At 38.6% G+C, this 24,713-nt stretch overlaps 1 protein-coding gene across 15 annotated transcripts in view; it reads right to left on the bottom strand.

Annotated features, from left to right (window-relative positions):
- The window catches only part of SULF2 (sulfatase 2), a 165,187-nt gene that overhangs the window by 120,816 nt on the left and 19,658 nt on the right, over positions 1-24,713 (bottom strand). For 5 of the 15 annotated variants that reach the window (XM_068701030.1, XM_068701042.1, XM_068701032.1 and 2 more), the window contains exon 3: positions 3,339-3,624. The exons of 8 other annotated variants lie outside the window; for them this stretch is intronic. The gene's annotated coding sequence lies outside the window, so the exon portion shown is untranslated. Of the gene's footprint in view, positions 1-3,338; positions 3,625-5,239; positions 5,305-24,713 lie in introns of all 15 variants that reach the window. 2 more of the 15 variants (XM_068701033.1, XM_068701040.1) reach the window with 1 other exon arrangement.

Genomic DNA, 24,713 nt, shown 5'->3' with positions numbered 1-24,713 from the left:
TTTTTAAAACTGAGGCTTCCTGTGATCTTATTCTTCAACAATGTTCTTTTTTTCACATATCAGGTATGTTCTGAAGACTGTAACTATTAACAGTCAAAGAGCATTAATGTAATTAAGTTCAGTTCTAAACCTTCTCTTGCTTCATGAGTCTTCAGAGAGATACTTTCTTCTGCATCTTTGAATACATAAAAAGGTGCTTTTGTATTAAAGTGAAATTCTCCAGCTAAGCTTTTAGGCTGTGCTTCCAAAAGTTATAGAAGACATCACAGACCATGATCAGACCTCATGTCTGTCATCCTTTAAACTCATCATAGCTAATATCAATTCATCCACTGAAAAAAGAATTCTGATAAGAAAGCTGAATAACAACACATTTAATAATGGAGACTAAGGACACTGCTGCACATAACTTCTATTATTCAAAATACTTGATTGCAAGAGGTCAATAAATGTGTGTAAAGCGTTCTGAGTAGCTACTCCACCACTTTGCATACCAAAACACAGACTATTTTTTGCCATTTCTATCCTACCACTCTAAGTAGCTATCTTCAAGCATGTGGTAGGGGAGAACCTCTACCATTATCTTCTTTTTAAGACATCACAGCTACCCTTGTAATAGGAGACTTTAAATACTAAGCCTTCAAAAAGTCATTGCAAGAAAAAACTATCTATGTGGTTAACTGAAATTAAGCGGAGTTCCCTGTTTTAACCTATTGTGCACCTCTCCCAATGGTCACCTGTAACCAGAAAAAGATGCTCTCCCATACATCTGTCTTTCTTAACTTTGAGACAAAGCTTTGAACATTTTACTTTTAATCCCTCCTCTGAGGAAAAGCTAGGCAGTGTAGAACAAGCATCCACTTTTTCCTAACTTCAAGGACAATCACCATAGGATTCCCAAATATATTTCACTAAAACATCTTTCGTTATTAGTTTAAACATTCTCTCATGAGTACTCATCTGTGAAGTTTTTTCCATCACAGATAAAATTTGTACTTATAAATAGCCTTTAAGAACATCACACCATTAAAAGCAGAAGGTCTACTTTCATTAAACTTTTGTCATGAGAATAGCTATCATCTCTTTTTTTTCCTCCAGTGCCACAGTTACCATTCATGTTTACATAAATGATGCAAAGACATCTTAAATAATCAATTTTAAATGCACTCTATTGTTGAACTGTCATTAAGATACCTAATTTACCTCTGCTGCAACTACCTACCTACCTCTACTGTAACTCTCCTATCAAGGCGCCCATCTACAGTGTGACTGGAAAAGCAGTTATGAAGAAAACTTTATAAAGTCATCCCATTAAAAACATGGATCCCAATATACACTAGCAGGTAAGTATTTAGCAGAACAGCTTTACAGAACGGGAGCACATTTCTATGATATTCAAGAATACCGTCTCCGAGAAATCTTCTCAGGCACTTTTTATGTTTGGTGTTTTTCTGGCTAATTTTTACTTACTGTTCAGTTCTTCATGATTTCATTCTAAATGTTATTCCCAGTTCCACTTAATGAGGCAAAGACATAAAATGATGGCAAAATTGAAAATGTAAATTAGAATGCTAAGATTGTTTACTATGCTTCATGAATATTTTGTCTACAAGCAGACAAAATCACAAGTTTTGTTTCTTCTTCTCTAGATAGTAAGTCTCAGTCCCAGAGTGCAGCATCAATAACATCCAAAATATTTAAGTGTTCTGCAAACTGTAATAAAACCAACTATAGATTGATACTGATATTTAGTCCAAAATCTAATTGGAACTAAATAACATTAGGAATCCAATATTAAGAAGTGTGAAGAAGTACTTATTATTAGCTCTTTTCTTTAGGTGTCTAAGCTAGGGTACTGAATTCCGTGTAAAGGAAATGGAATAAAAGTGAGTTTCTGCAGAAGGTGATTCAGGACATCTAATTTAGGAGCCAAATTTAAATAGAGGAAAAACTATCATTACAGTCTGGATACCTAATTTAGCTGATGCAACTTCTATTAAAAGAACATTCTTTGTAGCTTCGTGCGGTCTGTTTTCAATACCTAATAAATTGCAAAGACTGTTGTTAACTCTTATTGTTTCCCTTCTTTCACCTCAATGTTAGACTGTTTGACTCCCTCATCCTTATATTTTACTGTAATTATTTATCCCCATAGTCATTGTTAGAGCATAAAGTTACTGAGCAGTGCAGGTTGTTGTCACATTTAAAAGCACACCTCTTTGATGGTGCGAGCATCTGGATATTTGCAGTTGTTTATTTCTGACAGCTTGTTAAAATGCCGAAGCAGAATATTGCTTGAAAATTCTCCCTCACCAGTTCCTGTCAGCTACTGACAGATCTACATTTTATTGACTTTGCAGCACTTGCAGGAGCAGCAGAGCGTCTAATGTCCTTTTGGAAAGAACGTGGAAGCCTTTTGCTAAGGTTTAAGTCTATCATATGCTTTATTCTCCTGGTTACGTCTCATGGGCAGCAAGCATGTACCATTTGTGCAGAAATGATTAAAGCAGGAAAGAAGTTACCTGAAACATTTACTAGTGAGCAAAGCCATGAACCTTTCACGTACACTGCTAAGCAGTTTAGACACATGGATGGTTTCATCAAGTATAAACCGCAACAAGTCTCTTGCCTACGGTGATCATAACTCCTTATATAATTCAGCTGGGCTTTGTGTTATTTAAAAAGAGGAAGCTGCCTTGCAGTGCAGTTCCAGACACCCTATTAACCAACATGGCTAAACGAACCAGTAAGGGTGCCTTAAAGGGTACAAAACATCGTCAGCCTCTCTAGGACAATGTTTTCCTGATCAAGGGCCAGCGACTGCTCTGTTTTCCTGTACTCCGTGCTCCCCAAGTGCCACATACATATATTCTTATCAGCAATGAAGTGCAAAGCCACAGATCATTTTCAGGAGAGGCAGATCCAGCCTTGACCTCAGGTCTGTGACAAGCACACCAAGAAACAGGAACAGCAGATTAACAGAACAGTTTGGAAAACAGCCTGATTTGTCAGCACTCTGAACACACGCAAGAAACATCACAAAGCAAATTTCCTGAAGTTGGAGCCTGACTGGCCAACAATGCCCCGCAGCAGTTCTAGGGTAGTGTAATTATTCAGCTAAGGCTTATACAGCCAGTTTGGTCAAGAAGCAATACTGCAACTGAGCATACTGGCAAGCTTTATATCACCAAGCGCAAAGAGTTAGGAATGTAACTTCTCAGACAGACTGCAAGTTTTTGGATTCTTATTGTCTATTTTGCATTGGCAGTTGAAAGCAAATAAATAAATCTAAATAATTAATTAAAAAAAAAAAGGCTAAGAGAACTCACAGTTCTTACCCTCTGGCTATCCAGCTATTAGAAGAGGAACATTTTACTCAGTGGTCCTCAGACACCCAGGACATGTGGTACGGGAGGGTAGGACAAGGAGTACCCTTCATTTAAAAGGCTTCTTCCCATCGACTAGTGTTAAGTCCTCTTGTGCTACTTCAGAAATATTGAGGAGCATAGTGCCGATTCATCTCCCAGGAAGGAAGTACACCAACATGGCTGAACAGACGTGTCAGCAAGCAGCGAATGGATCTGAACCTCTATTTCCAGATGGACAAAGGAGTGTACAGCAGTCCTGAAAAATGGTAATAAGCGAAACTTCTGCTAAACATGGGAAGAAAGTGGGAAGGAGATTATTTTTTTTTTAGTATGTATTTAAATGTATGCAAGTGTAAGTGTATATATATGCATACCCCCCCAGAAGTTATCTTTGCTTACAGACACGCACGTACACATACACACATATGCACACACCATACCAGGACTGGCTGGGTCAGAGCTGACTGTCCCCATGCTGTGCTCTGCACTGGAGCACACCAGTGTTCGGTCTATGGCTGAGCAGCACTGGCATTGTATCAAGGCTCTCTCCAGCCCCACAGAGCCAACAGGCTGCAGTGGGCAAGAGCTGGGGAGTCGACACCCCCAGGACAGCCAACCTAAACTGTGCACAGGGCCAGCCCACACCATACAGTGTCACCCAGCAATAAAAGCTGGGAAAAGGGGAAGGAGAAAGGAGGCTCCTGTTATGAAAGCCTCTGACCTCCTGCAGAACTGCTATGCCTGTTGAGGTACACAGTCAAACATTGCTCATTGATGAGAAATAGAAAATAAACATTTTCTCTTTTTGCTTCCTCATGGCCCTTCCTTGTTTTTCCTTCTTTTCATTTTAATTAAATTATCCTTATCTCAACCCGGGAGCCTTTTTCTTTCCCAGCATACTTTCTTTCCCCACACTCCCTTTGGGAAGGGGGAGTGATAACAGGGTTGGGGAGGAGTTCAGCTATCCATCAGGGTTAAACCACCACATACACACATGCTAAAAATAAAGCCAGGCATTTGTTCTTTGCATCCTTTCTCTTTTCCTGAAGTTCAGAAAAATGGTTGCTATTGTAGACTAAGATTCTTGTATATTTTACTGACCACAGATCATTGTAATCTTTGTGAAAGAGATTTACCTTGCCCCTGAGTAATCACAGGAAATTGAAATTCAAGCACGCTGCTAGAATTCTCTATTTGCTCAGCAATATTTTTTGTTTCTCCATTTTGACAGCCCACTCTAACGTGAACCTCAAGAAATGTTGCTTTGAATTATAAATGCCATTTCTGTAGCTCTAACAGCACCAAATGGCTGTCCTTCCAATCAACCCGCAGATTAGTCTAAGATCAGACAAAGTTAATTAGAATGTATGAATTTTGCTCGCTCCAACTTTCATCTTCAGTCATGTTAAATATACCAAAATATTTTGTTAAATAAAAACACACAGAAAAGAGACTAAATAAAAACAAATGCAACGCTCTCCTACAGCCTTTGCTAGCGTTCCATTATCTGCTTTTTCCATGACCTTCAGAGTGCCAGTGAAGAGAAGGGAAGGGTATTACAGATTGCAGGGTCCACAGAACTGTTCCTTACATGGCCGTTCATGATGTCAAATATGCTGTTTGCTAAGGGTGGTTAATTTAGATCACTCCTGTTAAAATTACATCATGTATACAACCCTTTAGTGCTACTGTAGACTGGTGCTAAAATAGTCCAACTTCAAAATCATTCCAAGTCACAGGACTATACTGTCTTCTAGTCAGTTTGAAGAACAGCCCTTCCTACTTTATGGAAGAAAAGTTACAAAGGTTACTTCTAATTTTTGCAGCATCACCAGAAATTGTCAGTTAGTCAGGCACCTCAGGTATCCTACCTCTCCTTGTATATGACACTGCAGTTAAAAGCTCTGTCTGGTCAAAATACTGTAGCCCAGATTACCTAAAAGAAGAAATAACCTTATTTTAATTATCTTTTTACTGGAAATCCATCTAACACTAGAAAGCTGGGATTCATCTAGCACTGAGAAACACACTGCCCTTCACATTTGTACAGTTCTGAAAGTTAAGACTTCATGAAACAAGAGGCTACACCTGAACCAAGCAGATAAAACCCAAGCTTCACTGAAATATCATGAAATTCGCAGAATGGTCAACATTTCCACATTCTCCATTCTGAAGACAAATATGACAATGGAAGCAGTCCAGGTGAACTATCGGCATCCACATTCTCCCCAGTGGAAACAGAGTCCTATTGTATTTGTCAACAGGTTCAATTTTTCCTTTTTCTTCTTTTAAAAGGTATCTTTGAGTTCACATTAAAAACAAAGAAAAACGCTCATAACAGAGTTTTATATATATAAAACTCTACATATCCCCAGTCAAAAGTATAATCTATGGAATTTGAGAAATAAATTTAATATATACAGCTAAGATTTAAGAAAATATGAAAAATTAATCAGCCAGCAACTCAACTGCTGTCGTTGATTGCCCCAGAACTCCTTGGTACAGCATACTAATTCCAAAGACACATTCTATGCAGTACACTAGAAATTGTTTATGCGGATCACATTTTTGTAGCATCTTTTTTCTTGATCATACTTTTATAACTTGGATACTGTTTGATTAAATATTCTCACCACAGTAATGGGTGAAGGACTAGGGAACTGAAACTTGGTTTCCTTAGTAGAACTCTCAATCATTTTTATTTGTTTGTATCATTGGGGATTCTCTGGCAAGTAAGCAAACACCTCCTGCAACTGGTTGAGAATTCCGAGGTTACTGTCTTCCACAGCAGGCTTGGCTGAAAGACGCAATTAAATTCACACTTCCCTTCATATCTTCTGTGATTAGTTTGCATGGAGATAAAATAGAGATACAGCAAATACTTATTTGTGTCGCCACAAATGAAAAACACTTTCAGAGTTGAAAACCAGTTCTGAATTACTGTCTGTACATCAATCTCCAGATTAAATCTCAGCAACTTTCATTTGTTATTTATGCATCTCAGTAACTGCCTTTACCTTAGAATTTCATCACAGGATGTTTATGTTCACACGGTTACAAGTCACAGCAGTAGTATTATACATATATAACAAAGATCAAGGACAAGAGAATGAGCACATGAACACTTCTCTTCCTTTCAAGCCAGGCTGTATTCACAGCAACATAATGAAGATGCAACTGGAAAAAATTGATAAATTGCAGGTCTTGCGTTCATGCTTCACTCTTCACTTAGACACATGTTCCACCTGGACAACTGATAACATCTTTAACCCTGCAGCCTCAAAGTTCTACTACAACTTCTTTTATAAGCTGTTAAAGTAACAAAGTAGTTACATATGGATTTGGCTGTTGTATCCAAACACAATCTCCCTTCATTCACGAATGGCCCACTTCGAAAGGTGGATCTTCTTCAACCCTGGCCCCAGCTCCACTTAAACTACCTCAACCAGAGGTAACTACAACCAGACTAAGCTGTATCACACCCGATTACAAGCTGTGTTTGCAGTAATTATTAAATATAAAGACTGACAAAAAATTGCCAACAGCAAATTGATCAGCTGAAGCTTTTCCCTTGTACCCTTCCCTGAACCGGTTACCAGTTTCCAAAAATATGTAATATACAGTTACTGCTGCTGCCTCTGTCCCTCTTGTAAAATTCTTTTGGAATTAGGTTACAGAAGTTACTGTTAAACTAGAATTGTGTCTCCATAACCTCTCCAACATTTGATACTGGTAAAATATGGAAATGTGTTGCTGTACAATCTTCTAATTAAGGAAAGATACTTCACAGGGGGTTTCATGCATGCCAACAACAGAAAAGAAAAACTTAAGATTACTTAGTTTCTGGATAAAATAATCCAATTCCCTTTCATTTATCCTGATACAAAGTCCGAGGTACTCTTCTTGAGATCTAAACAGCTATACTAACAAGCACTGAAGTCAGCACTGCCTTGACAAAACCCTTATTTTCATAGGTCAGGTATGTTGCACCACCACAGCACTGCAGAATTTGTCCCAAGAGCTAGAGAGCTCTCTGTGCACAGCCCAGAACAGACGCTGTGCAACTTCACTGGAGACAAAGCAAGCACGACTGTGCATACACAGAACATACTCTCCATTGCTCCGTACAATCTGATTGTTTTCTATACATGTTTACTAAAATGAAGCACTTAATCTTTTTTTTAAATTTATATAAAGAAGTTTTATTTCTTTTCATTTACAAAAAAAAGTTCTGCTGCAAACAAAATTCTTCACTGCATTCTGTTGAGAAAGGGAGAGATCAGGCCTAATTTCAGACGATACTGACACTTGTGTATTTTGATTAAAAACACATACAAAACACACTTTCATTGAGAAACCAATAAAGCTACCATTTATTTTTCACTTGCTAGAGCGTATTGTTTTTTCTTCTACATTGTCGTTTTATTGAAAGTGTTTTGAGCTGGAACCTGCACTGAAACCGACTGAAACTTCCATGCAAGACTGGGCTTTGCTGTGTCTTTACAACACCATTCACACCTATTGCATTTTGGCTATTTCAAGAAATCTAGTTTAGCCATACCATTTAAAAATTGTGTCTGGTTCAACAAATAAGACTCATATTTGAAAACAGTTCATTTAAAACAAACAAATCAGCCCTGATATGAGAGCATTCTCACAGATGGAGCAATTTTTAATCGGTAATGTTTTCAGGTTATCTTTCTTCTCACTGCTTTATTTCCCGCTCCCTATCCTTTCTGTATGTTATGACACGTGCCATCATTCACAAAAGTTGTTTTTCCCCTTTTCTTTGTCTCCTGTATTATCACCTAGAATTATGCAACCTTGTATGACAAAATAAAGACCACTCATAAATGAGACACCATCCAGTTCTCATATCTTACATGCTACCTACAGGCAAAGCAAAACATCTTTGCAAGCTTAGAGTCATTCTGATGGAGTGCAATTGTATAAATTGCCATTATACTCACTATATAACGGAAAGGAATAGAGTATTTACTATAAATCTTTGTTACAAGCCAGAAATCCCAATTACTTTTGGCCTAGTGACCCTCTCAGATTTAAACTCTTTTATATTTTGCAATCATACAATGTATGTGCTGGGTAGAGTTGAGCCAGGAAAAACAAACAAACAAACAAAAAAAAACCAACAACCCCACACCTTTAAAAGCCTGAAAGAAAAGAACAAAACACAGGCATTCAAAGAGATCAAGCTACAGTACAGAGCAGGGAACAACAGAATGTCTACTCAAGCAAAGCAATCAAGAATAGCTCTTGCACATCTAATAATGCAGAACAATCTTGCTAGACTAATTTTAGTCGTCAACCTTTTTTAATTGCCAAAAATCATACACAAAGCCCAACCTCTGTATTTCATAAATACAATTTCACTAATTTAAGCAGGCTCCGAACAGAGATCTATGTATATATGTTTATCACTCAATCCCAATCATTTTGAATACTGTGTATGAAGTTACCAATATCCATAGCAAACACCTACTAGGAGAGGTTAATGTACTGCAAGCACAGAACGACAAAGTTAAACACATCTACAGGACAAAACAAAATATTTCCTGCTTTTAAGCTGTTACTATGGTAAGTCAAGTAATTTAAAAATATGTATATACATACATACACACAGCTTGCATCTGACTGATCTGTACCTATTTGAAAGCCTTGAAACCATTTACTCGTACCAATGTCTGTGTGTACATAACATCCATGATACACACCACAAATTTTATTTATTCATTAATTATAGTGAAAAGCTGTAGCTAAAAGAGCCTTAACCTTCAGGTTGCCATTGCAGAACACTTGGAGGATAGCTAGTCAGAAATCTCATCATCCTCCCATAGTGCAGGCACAAACAGTAAAGTGCCTAGTTTCAAAACATGTTTTTCCAGACTATGGTCTGCATTATCTGTGCTAGACTGATTGTATATAAAGCACTTGCAGGTGCAAGAGAAGCAAACATTTATGAAGAGACTTTTGATTGGCTCAATAATACGATTAAGGAGCAGTAGCACTGTTAAATACCATTTTATACAAATAGTCACTACAGACATCTATGAATAGCACTGCTTAAATCAGGTTCAACAAGTATGCCTACAATATCCACTGTAATCCCTTGGGACCAGTATCCTCAGCTTGAAATGTAACTGGATAAGCATATAAAAAAAAAATATCAGTGCCATCATCAACATCTAAACCCAAGCTGACCTGCCTTTGTCCTATTCCTTCCAAGTGCCAAGATATAATGCTTCGGAGAAGGGTAAAACCCCCTTTTTACCCTGATGTAATAGACATTCAGCCAGAACATCCCAGTTTACACAGAAGAAAACCACAATAATTTGACTTCTGGAAATTCTTAGTTCACATCTGTAGCATGATGTTTGTCCCTAATTACTTCCATGTTACTGTTAAATTCATCTAGATTTTACTGTTAAACTCATCTAGATTTCTAGAATTATATTTATTTCGTAATAAAATATAGCAACTGTGCCCTACACCTGACAAACTTCCTGCTGTTATGAAGTGCCACAGCAGATGAGTCAGACAGGAGGTGCATACTTTAGAGTTGCATCCTACTTAACATTCTGCTGTTGTTTCTTTATGTCATATACTATCTGATTCTCAAGCTGGAGGAAAGCTCAGCTCCTTGCTCATGCCTGCTCTTAGTTCTGACAACTCCCTCTAGTTTTCCCTCTGAGGCATGAAATGTGCGCACGTGTACATCCTCTCATGTCTTTCAGAAGAAATATCCTATTCCCATCTCTGCTATCTTCCTTTAGCTTCATGCACTCACCCCTTCTTCTTCTCTTTTCAATCTCTGATCACAAATGCATGCCTGCCAGCCACCCTTCTTTCAGCACTGCATCTGGGGAGAGCCAACGTGTCAGGCCCACAAAATGAACTAATTCCCCGTTCTCTCTGATTACAAACAACTCCCATTCTCTTGAGTTGACAAATTAGGATCTTTTCTTCCCATGGTTACCGTCTCTGCAAACTGCTGACAACTCAATGAGAGGCCAACTAAATAAATCATTTAATAAGGAAGAGCTGCGTAAGCTCTAAGTGACCTGAAACAGCTGCTAAATTTTTAAATGCCCATACCCTCCCCTCAAAGCAATGGAATATCCTGTAGAGGTGAGCAGTGCCTTTCCAAACCTGCTGGGCTATCAGAAAGCAGGGTTCAGAAGGAAGCATGGGAAGTGGGAATCAGTAGGGAGAATTCAGTTTTCTTGGAGGACTGTAACAGTGCCATTAATTTCCTTGAAGTGTAAATGCTAGTTCTGCTTGTCTTTTAATTACATGCTTTTTGTACAGATTTTGATATAAACATATATTACGGAGCATGGTATTGTGAAAATCCTTTTAAAGGAAAAAAAAATCTTTAGGGGATAGAATTTCGTCATTATTCTTTGGATGTTAGCAAACATTTACAAACTGTTTTTCTACCAGTCTTCTCAACTTAGTAATTGTGGTTACAAGGTGAGCAGACATTTGTTTTCCAAAATAGACGAACATTAAGAGGTATTTTGTGACAAACAGCAGTGTTCTGTATAGGTTACTATTGCAAAGTTTCAGTTTAGAAAGGAACCTACGTATAAGAGAGCAGAGCTCCCAAAAGCTTGCTGCTAACTTCTTTATGTAGCTATTTTATACAGCCTAGGTAACATTGAAGGAAATAACATTTTGACAAAGTTTCCTGAAGGAAAATGACAGAATTGTGTTATCAACTGCATTTTTGTAAATATTCTGGGGACCACTTGGAATGTCTAATATCATAGAGAAAAATGCAGTATTCTCTGTAATAAGCGGCCAGTGAAAGCCAGCTACTTTCAAAACTAAGAACAAAAACAGAGAACACAGGGAAGAAAAAGTAGAATGGCAGAAATTAATTACTTAAGCTTCAGAGAATCTAATGCAAGGCAGAACAGACCATTTACAGCTCTTACACTGTTTCCACTATTTTTCCCCATTTTATTTGAGAAATAACTGAGCTATGACCTAGGCCAATAGATCTGAATCAGTAAGAACAATCTATAAAATACTGCGCACAGACTTCCCTTCCTGCACAAAGCTCCAGGCTAATCATCACATCCCTTCTATATGAATACTGAAGACATTACTTGTCTTTAATCTCTTATCCTTACCACCGATATTCTTGTACCACTCATCTTTTAGCCACCAGGATTAAATATGTTCAATGGATAATTGAGCTAAGTACAAAATGAAGATCCTTTAAGAACAGGCTCTGCACACTGAACCCCACAAAAGCTGAAGATACGCTACTGGAAGAGAATGGGAGCTATCAAAGAAACAGCACAGAAGTTCAAGCCAGGACAAAATGGATAAAATAATCATCAGCCTTTGGGTAACCCTAGTCTAATCATTACCAATGAAACTTAGCCAGCCAGCATCACCTTAAGCTTCTTCCTTCCAGCTCCAGATGACAGACAGGATGACTCAGTTTGATCCCTTCAGCTAGTGAAGAGCTACCCTCCAGCCATGACAAATCAAAGACCTCACAATACCCCTGTTCTGCACCCTGCCCTGTATTTCGTTCAACTTCACCTCTCCTTTCAGGCTTGCTAATAACTTACTGAAACTGCCTGCACTACGTGGGCTTACACAGGCCACCCCTGCTCAAAGAGCAGCCCAATAGTCCAGTAAAGATAACTTAGCCATGGCAGCACAGATCTCCACATAAGCCACACTGAATCCTGACTGTCTTCGGCACATGTATTGATGAGTAGATTACATTTGCAGCATGTTCTAGAATTGCCATGTGGAGAACTTTGTTGCACAAGATGTCAGAACAAGTTCCAGATTTTCTCTGGTAAATTCTTCAACTTGTTAAACTGTCGCAGTCGGGTATCTTCATGGCACTCTGCATGAGCTTGAGATACCAGGACATCAGGGACGTCCGTCCTCATAACAGAGGCTGACTGGATAGAATTAATAGGTCAGACATAATATTACTTCAATGCACCTCATTTGGAAGGAGACAGTCGATACTTAAGAAAAGGACTGGGAGCAATAAATTACAATTTAATTTTGGAGTCATCCGTGGCTTGGAAGGAATTCAACTAAATGACCTCCACAGGCCCGTTCTAGTCTAAATTATTCTGTAATAGAGAAGCAGAGCCAAAATGTACCATATAAGATTTTAGTTTAGCATCAGACTAGCATAAAAATCAAAGTGATTACTAGGATGTACATTTTATTAGTATGGAAAGCCCAATACAATAAGTACTAAATATTTTGTGCATTTATAGCTCTACAAATCTGAGTTTTATGCACCTTCCTTTGAAACAGAACTATTCATTGCCACTGATTTTAAAACAACTTCTATAGCATTACAAGAATGCTCAGAAGGAATTCTGAAGAGATCTGGTCTCCAAGAAGTCTTCTCCCTTCTCTTACTTTTTTATGCAGCTAATTAAACATCTCACATTCAAATTCTAGTTGATTGTGACTCTCATAACTTGCCATCTATGCCATAGCTTAGGCACAGTGTGCAGACGCAGACATGTTAGCGCAAAAAGACCAGAGGCTGCATGCAGCACAGACTTTTCACTGCAGCTACTTTTACAAACAGGTGGCATCACAAATTTACAGCTGGAATTTGCTTCAGGTTTTTCCCTAAGATGAACACTATTTATTTCTTAAGTATTTGGTTGAGGATGGAAACCAGCATGTCATTGCTTCCTATGAGAGCTGGAACACTCTTGCTTTGTAGCCAGAGCTCAACACAAGCAAACAGAGGAATGGAAAGTGACACACAATCCCATTCCAGGAAACAACTGAAAAAAGAATCTCTGGTTAAAATAAAGTTGCTAAAACTGAAACGTTCTTGCATGCTAGCTGGGTGCTGTATTGGCAGCACAAAACTGAACCATGGCTACAGCTGATGACAACATTTGAGCTGTTCCTCAACCAAGCACAATACCCAAGCTTTGTGCTCAGCACCAACTCACACATGAACAAGTGACTGCCACTGCCACCAAGGTGGTCGCCATTATGGTAACTTTTCAAGACAACTTCACATCAAGCAAAAAAGAAAGCAACATCACTACATATTATGTAGGTTAAACTGGCACACATGTAAACAGCCGACACACTTTTCTAAATTTACCAAAGTATCTCTATTTAAAATCCAAGTTAATAAATAAAGGTAGATTGAGAAGGATTCGTTTCTTATACAAGTCACTGACCTTGATGTTAACTGCCAGCCATTCCTACTTCACCATCTAGTTTCCCATAAGATCCTTCCTCATCTAACTCCTGCTAACAGAAGCAACATTAAAATTTATCACTTAGGTACCAAATCAGAAAAGAGATCATGGTCCTGGAACCCACAAAAGTAAAACTTGAAGTGTATTGACTTTTCACTTGGTTTAGCGAGGTGAACTGTCCTAAAACACATGTAAAGCACAAAAGCAGTGAGTAAGTACAACCAAACCGGTACAAAAAAAAAAAAAAAAACACAAAACAAAAAACACCACCAGAAATTAAGGGTTAACCTGAACATTGTTCAGAAACAGTAAATACAGACATACCAGATTATTCAGTTCCATTATTTTCAAGTTTTCAACTCCTCAGCCTGAGACCTGCAGCACTACAACCTCAGGCTCTCCTAGAGGCTACCCAGCACCAGAAGCTGAAGAACTATTTCTCACAACTATGCCTCCAGCCCAAGCAGCAGGAGGTGAGCAGAGATCCCAACCCAGTAAAAAGCCATGCCACCAGTCCAGAATGCAACTAACACCAGCCACAATAAATCCCAACTTCTGCATCCTCCTATTTGCTCACTTTGGGTTCTTAGAACGGGATTTTTTGTTGACAGGATTCAAGGTCAATACTGGTTGTTTGACAGAAAAAAAAATACTGCTGTTACAAAGAACATAATGTTATGTTTCTACAATGGATGAATGAAATTTATTACTTCTGTTCACTAAAAACAAACACGCCAGCTTTCCATGAACAATTATTTCACTTTTCCGAAATATGTTTGCAGATTTACTCTTTTTAGATCAGAATACGGTGGTTCTCCCTCCGCTGCCCCCAAAGATCTAAACTTACAAAAACCTAGAGATTGTGCAACAAATCTGATTTGAACCATCGGACAAATACTGGAGCAATTTCAAATACAACTGCAAATATGTGTTAGACAATGTTCTTTGCAAAGTAACCCAAACAGAGCTCCTCAGGCTGCACACAGTAACATTTTTAGGGCTTCCCAGGAAGCCTTTCTCTTATCCCTTGACACTGTACCATGCTGACTTCCCATCCTCACTGCCCTCCTCAAATCAATCACATCAAAAACACATCAAAATAAGATCCTTCTCGTTTCCTTACCTAGAACAAGAGCCGTTGGGTGAAAAGGGCTGTGAGGTACCAAATACATGTACGTGCACAAGTACCCAAAAGATGTGGCAACTGTTGGGGAAGAGTTGCAAGCCTGTTGTATCATTCTCTCTCAGAGGTAATGAGTCTGCTTCCACCCCCTCACTCCCCCAATGTAGCTGCTGGCTGGGCTAGAGAAGCGCTTACCAATTTCTGGGCTTTATTCTACCACAGAGAATCCCCTTTTCAAGAAAAATTATACAGAAAAGTTGTGTGACAAATACCAGTTTTTGATGGGCAATGTTTTAATACAGAAGTTTTCACAAACTGCTTTACCCACTTTAAGTTCTCTTCCTGTTGCATATAAAATGCCACTGCAAAAAATCAAATTTTATTTTCCAATATAAAGCAGATGTTAATAAGCTACTGTATTATTCCTGCTCATAACAGCCAGAGAAAAAGAGTTTGTACTGTTAAAATAATGTGTTTTGGGACTCACTCTCCCCACATTCTCTGAATTATCATGGATGCTACAATTACGAAATAAAATACCTAACAACCTATACTATATACTACAAATATAAACTATTTTCTTATCAAACCACCACCAACAATTCCTTAAAAAAATGTTAAAGCTCAAGGAAGCTGTTATTAAAACAAGATTTATATGCTATAAAGTGGTCACAATTCCATCCCCTGAGTGTGAAATTAGTGGCTGAGGAATGATTTCACAGGAAATCAATCTGAGAGCAGTGCTGTTGCAAAGGATTTGCAATTTTGGTCTCTGCCAAATCCTTTGTATCTGCAAGCTGCTGTAGTTATTCATGCAAAGAGACAGATAATCAGCAGCGTATAAGGCTTTTTTACATTTATATTGAACACAGTGCTCTTTTCTCTCTATCGGTGTGTATCTAATACCTTAGGCATGGCCACGTTGTATCTGAAGCAAGCCTTAGGAAAGTTCCTAGTGCCACAAGTCTAAAAATGTTTTTGATTTCATGTTTTAATAGTTTTTTGAAAGCCTCTTTGAGCTCTATTTTAGCCAACATCAGAAAAAGACACAGAATAAGTAGGGTAGAGTTAAAACCTGAAGTTTAAAAAATGTGCCAAGTGCATGATCAGCCTATAAACAAGTAAAAAGCAAATGCTATGTACATTTCTTTAATAACACTACACAGGAGTTTCAAAATAACAGATTCCAAATATCCGTAACACACTTATCATCACAGTTAAACATATGGATCTCTTGGACAAATGACCATAGCTACAGCAAGGCTGATGAAGGTATTCCCTCCGGTGCAAAATGCCAGCAACACGCACACATTCGCTCAGGGCTCAGTCAAGTGTCCTGACCCAGTAGCTACAGAGCTTCCCATTCGTAGTTTGTCACAGCCTCTCTCTTCTGCTGTTCAGAGAATTCATCAGTTGCATCTGAAATACAGCACCTGAGAAGGAAAGCCACAGCACTCACTGTTCAGCAGCAAGGGAGCAGCACACCTCCTGGATCGCAAGGTGTCCCTGCAAGGTCCAAGCAGCTGAGCAGTAGAGGCTTTTCATGGCAGCTCCTGCGCAGTCCTGAATGGCTGGACACATGGCACACCCGCCCTCAGCAAGGCATTCGACACTCGTGATGCAAGTAAAAAATCAGTTTTTGATCTCTACATTATAACTTCTTGAGCTTTCATAAACATTAAAGTGAACAAAAAAGAAAATCCTGAAAGATATCACCACCTACACACAGAAGAGCTTTACTTGTGATACAAGTATCATCAACAAATACAGGACAGTGTATCTGCCTAAAGGCCAGCTTTTTCTGATTGGTAAATATGTCTTTGAAGACAAATAGTCTAAAGAGGTGAAAGTGCACTTTCTCTTTACGTTGAAGGATACTAACGCAACTGTACTGAAGCCAAATGACTCTGAATTAATATCCAGGCAAAAACCAAACATGACATAAAGGAGAGGTTAAACTTGGTATTAAATTCATGGACTTAGCAGTTCTGTCCCCCCACTTTCCACACCAAAAATATTTTTCCATGTATCTTCCACTTGCTGAGTTTTACTCTGATAGCCAGGTGTTATAGAAAAGTGACATTTGCAGGCTTTGAGTAAGCTGGATGGGAAAAAAAATAATCAAATGATTCTATTCACATTAAACAACTGAAACCAACAAAACTAACTCAACAGAATTTTATATTGTCATGCTTTGTTCCTTCTGAAAATACATGTATTCTGAGTAACGTATTACTTTTGCACCACTATGGTTTAGAAGAAACACTGAGGTTTAAGATAAAGTTATCTTAATCAGTGCTATCTTGGGCATCTAGGCTACCTGGAGAGGGCATGATATCTTGTTACATTCTGCCTCGAAGAAAGGTGGCTCAGTGGAAGTGGCATTCTGCACTCTGTGTTGAAAACTACTTGGCAAATCAGCTGTTGTCAGGCTTGCAATACTTGCAGAGCACCAAGAGAAGAAAAAAATGCAGACGTTAGAAGCTCAGTATTTTGTTTAAGAGTTTTTCGTTAGGGTATTAAAAAATAAAAGCAAACTCTAATATAGATCCCAATAATAGATCCTAAATAATAGATCCCAATGCCCAAAATATATATTTAAATTGTGCAGAAAGTACTGGAGTCAGTATCCATAAACAGGCACATCCTGCAACTCCTTTCCCCTAGAGGGATATGGCAGTTTCATATTTTAACTTCTAGAAACAATGGTTTTGAAATTATATCCATCAGGCTAAACAAGCAGATTCATGAATGTCCTTAACAGACCATTTCTCGTCATGCTTGCAAGATCAAAACACAATTTGTTTTTTACATATTGGTCTCTAAATAAAAATTTAGTCTCAAAATAATATACTGTTTGTTTTTTTTCTACTGCAGTGCTTTATACTTCAAAAAGAACGATTTTCAAGGCACAAATATTTAAGATAAGCTTCTACATAACAACTTATGCTACAGAACACTTACACAAAGTACTTTGAATCTTTTGAGACAAAGAGGTAGTATCTAAATTCTCCCTAAGTGGCTGCACTGTACAGTCTCAAGATTATTCTCGGTGTCAGCAGAGAAGCACAGTGAGGAAGGTAATCAAACACAAAAAGTATAGGCCCTGAAAAGTTTAGTTAAATGTTGAAGTAATGAACTGTAAGGAAGGTAACAACAGCACTTCAAGCTAATCATTAATTACAATAATAATTATTATCTGAACTATCTTGTGATCATTTGTTTTTTTTAAAAATTAGTTAGGTTTTTGCTAATAGTACGCAACAAAATCAGTATTTCAGAGAAATTTCAGAAATGCTGTTAACTGAATATAACTATTTCAGAAATGTTTCAGCTTTTTCCTTCATCTTTCTTATTTTTCTATTCTTTAATCTTAGGAAGTTGATACTACTGTAAGTTGCACTGCATTTTAAGGTATTCACAACCTACTCATAAGAGATGAATGCATGATGCCACATTTCCCCTTCTACAGGGAGGCAAAACTGTACGTTTTATTGCAAAACCAAACGTGAAGACATACCACATGACAGCATTATCTAGAGCATGATAAAATATACTCAGTTTATTTTCTTACCAGCTTTTGAAGGAACTCAGGTTAGGCCTTTAATCTAAATATTCTCTTTTCCTTATACTGGCTCAATAGCACTGATTGCAGATTTGTACAAATTAATTTAAACATAACAAATATCTACATAAGAATAACTTTTCTCATTGATTTATTTTTAAACACAAAAAAAATGCAATAAAAATATCACCGAGATTAGGATTTTAAATGTCCAAAGAATACATTCCCTCTCGTAACAAAAGTTTGCAATTTGTCTCCTCAGCCACTAAGCAAGAGAAGCAATTCCCTTATAAATTTATGAATAAGGGAATTACACTGTGTGTAATTCCAATCGTCTCAGTCACAGTTGGTTTTTTCCTCTAGCGGTAGTAATACTCAGAGGTGAAATAGGGAAAGGACCCATGGAGACCACCAACAAGTCTGAAATCCTGTTAAAACTCTAACAATACCAAAACTAACAGACCCTGACAGAATAAGCTCATAAACAGAAAAGACGAGGGACTAAGCGGTGGGGCACCGCAGCTCCCTTTGCACACAGGATGCCCTGTGCTCTCTGATGACTGACAGAAGTAGCATGCATTTTCAAGATACTTCAGCCAGTAAAGCAGGAAGGATTTAATACCTTGCAACTTAAAATTCCTTACGCTTAGACCTAATTCTCAAGAAACGCAACACAAGACAGAGGTTGATACTTGCTTTTTCCTCTGCCACAAAAAAAAAAAAAGACAACACCACAATAAAGAAAGCACACCACCAAAACCAAAAAACACGTACCCAGAGGGAAATAACAGGCTTTTTATCCCCATCACTTAAGTTCACTCACACTGTACCAATACACAGCTTCAATGTTGTTTCTATGTAATAATAGTCTCTCCCCCTTACATCAAAGCACAGAATTGTAGTGCCCATTCAGATGTGATGTGGTGGATCCTTTACAGACAGGCTCTTTAGAAGCGAGGGAGAAAAAAAATGCTGCAGTCCTGTCTCAGGAATGTAGGTTTTGTTGTTTTTTTTCCTACAGGTAACAAAGAAAGGAGGGCAGATGAAAGTGAGTGCCAGCTTTGCCCAGCTGGTGGAGGTAGCTTGTCTCTACCAAAATTGGCAAAAGATACCCAAAGTACACAAACACAGATGCAGTTTATTTTGTGCAGTGCCTTAGACACCTGGCTGAGCAGAGCCCATTCCCAACAATCTGTTTGGGGGACTAACTCCTCCCCATCTCTGCATTGTGCATTTTAACTTATGCTCACCAAGCAGCAATTCTTAGCTTACAAAAAACTCCCCAAATAAAACAAGTCTCTGAAAAAGTGTCCTGTATCTCAGCAAACCAGCCCAAGCCCTGCTGTGTCCCCAAAGCCGCCTGTTTACGTGGCCAGCAGAGGCCTCAGGACTGCTGCAGACTGTTCCCTCCTGCCCTCTGCACAGCAGCTGTACTGCGGCATTAACGGGGGCACTCCGTGAGCTCTTCCTTCTTGTTGCTGCCACAGGCAAAACTGAAATAAGAAAGGATTCCATTCCCAAAGGAAATTTGTACAAACTTCAGGGAACAAACAGAGCAGAAAGGATTGGCTCTAGAGCAGCTGTTTCTCAAGGCCCCAGTCTGTAACCACTACTGTTCTACACGGCACACCACGTTCAGGTTGTCCTGGACTATGCCTTACTTAACAGATCCCTGACACAGAAGGGATGGAAAGTTACTTGGAGGAAAAAAGTCTGCCAAGACAACAGCAACATGGGGAGTTTCCTACAGAAGTCATTCTGGGCAAGGATCAAAGATTCACCTAGCCCAGTATTCTTGGAGTACTGGTGAGACACAGCAAAAAAATAAAAATAAAAATTAGAGGGATGGAGTATGTGAATCTTCTCTTGGCATATCTTCGTATCTTCTGGCAGCACGTAACTGGAAATCGCCTCATCCACAGTTACATCATATCACGATTAACAGCTATCAACAGCCTTTCTGTCCATGAAATGATCTGAACTCCATTTCAACTTGCCTGTACTTTTGCCTCCTAAAATGCACTACACTAGCATTACTTTTCAGCTATGGCTTAAAAAAAGCTAACTAAACCTGCACGAGTGGACTGTTTGACAGTCTCTCTAATTCTTAATGAAAAGAGTTCAGACCTGGAAAATAATTTTCCAGTTAGAACAAGTAGAACAATTCTGTATTGAAGAATATATTTTTGAGGGGTTGGAGTATCTTCAGAGGTCCCTTCCAACTTTGGCCACTCTGTGATACTTACAATTTCTATTTCACATACAATTTCTATTAAATTTCGTATTTACAGCTAAAAGGGACAGCACTTTCATCTGGTGCTTTGTGAATCAGTAGTATTCAGGGCTGGGCTAAATTAATTTTTTTGTTTGCTATTGAAATAAAACAAAAACAACAAGCCTGCAAACAAATATAACAAAACCAAACCAATAAAAAGACTTGGAAGTTTGAATTTAGATTGAGACCATTTTTCTGTTAAGAATTGAATCTACCCAGTCTCTAGAAATTGCGTTTAAGAGCAAACCTACAAATCTTTCAACGTCTGGAGAAACATGTCTGTAGGCAGACTGCACAACCATTAGTCAAGGGAGAGGAATCAGTGAAACGCTTTTCCATCTGTGTTCACCATTATGCAAACTTCCCTAAGCAAACTTCATTGGGTGCTTACATGGCAGTGAAACATTTAACGAGCATTTAGGTCATGTTGAATGCAGTTCAGTGATTGAGGAGACACCAAGCACCACTGCAACTAACTAGTGCTCCAGGGACCACCCAGAAACTCACTGATCAACCTGTAATACCCAGGTTACAGTGGAGAAATGGCTTGCAAGCAGAGTAAAGTAAAACAGCAGGAGGTTACAGAGGAAAAGCCAAGAATTGTCAACAGAAGCAGATGAACTGCTCTTGGGACAATTATCCTTTTAGATCTTCTGCATCCACATGTAGCTGTGGTACTGCTATGATATCATACTCTCATGTATAAATAATATAATGGAGGCAGTCACCCAATACCTTTGGGGTTTTTCCCCCCCCCATCCACGATACAAAACCATAAATCATTTCATTTTGCTGACACATCTCATAGAATTGTTTCTGGATCAGAGAAGGGCCATGCTACTGGGAGGGAGTAAACATCACCAGCCACCTGGCTCTTCGCCTTATTACCTCAGTGCTTCAGATTTCACCTGCTAGGTTCTGGCTTGTTTCTCCCCCAGTGCAGGGTCTTTGAAGCCAACACAGCTGTCCTCCCTTGCAAGGGGCATGGAAAATAAAAAACTATGCCTAAATTCAGGTGTTTCTGACAAGCACTCCAGAGGAAAGCATAAGGCCCGTTGCTATGAATGGGTGTGGATAATCACTCTCCCTTGCTGCCAGTTTTTGTACCTGTGCATGTTAATTTCCTGAAAAAGGTGGTGTATTTCATAGAGGAGCCCACCCAGACACAACAGAATCCTACTTCTGCTAGAGTAAGGGGTTATTTAGATTCACCACCCTTAAACAAGATCATTGTAATTATTTTATGGTTGATTATGTTCATATTTATTTGAATAACAGAGCCATGCCATAATGAAATGGCATGAGCTGCAGGCCTCCCTGCCAATACCTGTACTGGGCCTAACGCTGTTTTCAGCAGGCAGAAGAGGGGAGCCTCTGGGAAGCTGCCAGCCATAATGTCGGCCTGCACATTAAGCAGTTTGTTTCCTCCACAGGAGACAGATCAATACTCACGAAACAAAAACAAAACCAAGAAAAGCTAAAAGCTTAGTCATGTAAATCAGGGTGGAGGAAAAACGAAAGGAAACTCCTCATTGGCATTCTACAACTTCTGCAGACCCCCATGGCCCATTAGCTAATTTCTATTAAAACACACAGCTCTGGAATAATAAATGCCAGTGGCACATTTCTAAAGGTTTGTGGCAACTGAAGTAAACATGCCCCTGTTCCCAGGACACCAAGAGACACAAAATTAACCAGAGGTTAACTGGGTCATTAGCTGGAGCACAATATAGGTCACTGCAGATTTAATTTAGTTTGTATTCTGCTAAAGAATCAAATACAGCAACCAGTTCTCACAGCAGGAAAACAAGTAACTTATCAGCATGTTAACGTATCTTGGATACCGAGGCACAAAGTCGGGCCTTATGATTCATACCACTTTTCACAAATTTCACATTATTTTGATGAAACAAAGTACACTGTATACACACAATTTAAATGGTTCTGGATGCAAGTGTGAAACACACACAAATGCAGAATATTTAACATTGCATACAGTCTGCTTTTATGGTTTTGGTTTTTAGTTTAAACATTGGAAAATATTTAAGCAAGCTTTCCCTCCCAGAAGAGGGCTGGCAAGGAAGTAATTAATATACAAGTAAATAAAAATATATATAATATGGATTAAGGAGAAAAAAAAAAAGAACAAAACACTGGGTTTTAATAAGAGTTTGATCAGGACCTAAATAATATACATGCATGTATTTTGTCTCAATACAGTCTTCTAGGGACAAACTACCTCAACAGCTGTAACAGGGGAACCCAATGCATGGCCCAAACTTCGTGAGAGTCAACAATGTTAAACAGATTAAACATTTCTGACTGGCTTTTGCCTGAAATGATGCAAACCAAGGCTATCGGACAAGTATGAACTAAAAGAGAGGGTTCAGAAAGCTTGTCTGCATGAATTTTCAAGCAAGCTGTAGCTACATCGGGTTTAATTAAGAGATTACTAACTTCAGCTGCTCCAAGCACTAGAACTGCCGTAATTTCCATGACTGCTGTCATCTTTGCAGCTAGCCTCCTGTTGTTAATAACACTTGTGCCTCTTCTGTTGCTATGTAAGAAAAACACCACCAACAAAAAAGTAGCTATGAACTAGACATGCTCTTCAGTACACAGAGAAAACAAACAGAACTAGCTCCGTGATGGGATGCATGGATCGAAATTAAGTTTAATATGTGGCACTAGCAAACTTGGAGGTAGAAATGAAATAATTACTGTACTTCAAAAAGGCCATGTTAATCTGACGTACAACCTTTTCAATATACTGCAACAAGCAGTATAAGGATCCAACACATACAAACACATACTCAGTTTGAAATAAACAGTGAAAATGAGACAAAGTCAAGTAAGTTCCAGATTTGAGAACAAGTGTGGTATTTTGATGCAAGCCCATGACTGCAGCAGCCAGCAAATAATTTAAAGTACAGTCAGGAAATCACAAGGCAAGCATTTCTTTCCCAAGAATGATTCTGAGAATTAAACAACTCTGCTTAAATACTGTAGCTTCATCTAAATTGGATTTTTATATCTGCATATGATTAATCAAGAACTGAACTGCAGAACAAGATAACACAGTTCTGTTTGTTCAAAGGCAGCATTTTTGTACATAAACACAAGATCATCTCTTGCTCAGGATGCAGTTCCAGAGGAAAAATGTTGAAGTGGGGAAGGGAGAATCCTCTGTTACCTTTAGTATTGAGATTTCAAATCACCTTCTGTTCAGCAGCTATAGGAATCATTTCTGCACATCCCAAGCAAGCACTGGAACAAACTTACTAGGTGGTCTGGTCCTTCCATCTCATTGGAGATGGCTGCTCAGAGAGCTACACTTACTGCAGCTACATTTTCTGCTTTAGCTGGGGATATTCTCACAGCTCCCTTTCAGCTCAATATCCCAGGCAGCACCTTTTCTACACCAACAAGATTTTCTTCCCTGGAAATTCACCCTATGTAAGAATCCAGCACATCAAACACTTAACTTACTCAAAACATATTGATCTCTAGTGTTAGAAATCCTTGAAATCAGAACAGTCTCATAGGTAAGCAGGCACTGAAAGTCAGAATCTGGAATGGCTGCACTGAGAACAGTGCAGGCAGCAAAGACCAAAAGCTTCAAACTTCTGTTTTGTACAAAAGCAAAGTTCTCCCTTTAACACCCCTATAAGGGTATTTTAAAACAGCTGTAGTTTTACATCCAAAAGTAATTCTGTTTTGCCATAGCTCTGTGGCTCCAATGGTCCAATCATAGCAGCTACACCACTGCCGTCTATGACATCCTCTCTACTCCACATTCACCATAACACCAGTGGTATTACCATTCTCCAGCATTCCCATTCTGCATTGAGCAAGTCTCAACTTGATTCTTTGTATTTCTCAGTTAATTCCTTCTATTAGTCCACAGAATGCGAGTTTCTGTCTGAAAATTAACAAAGCATCTCAACAAATTCTTACTACAAGTAGTTGCAACAACTCACAAAAGCAGCTTTTGAATTTGAACAAGTTTTCTTTCTAAATAGTTCCAGCTGGCCATAAGTAGAGCTCTGTAGACCACAACACCTTTTTTTTTTTTTTTTTATTTTAAATAGACAAACAGAAAAACACAGCAACAAACTTGTAAATACTGACACAAAGGCTG

This window comes from Anas acuta, chromosome 16, assembly GCF_963932015.1.
Source record: "Anas acuta chromosome 16, bAnaAcu1.1, whole genome shotgun sequence".
In the NCBI taxonomy this organism is placed as follows: domain Eukaryota; kingdom Metazoa; phylum Chordata; class Aves; order Anseriformes; family Anatidae; genus Anas; species Anas acuta.
The sequence above is the reverse complement of the archived record's forward strand: the minus strand, read 5'-3'. Positions and strand labels throughout refer to the sequence as shown.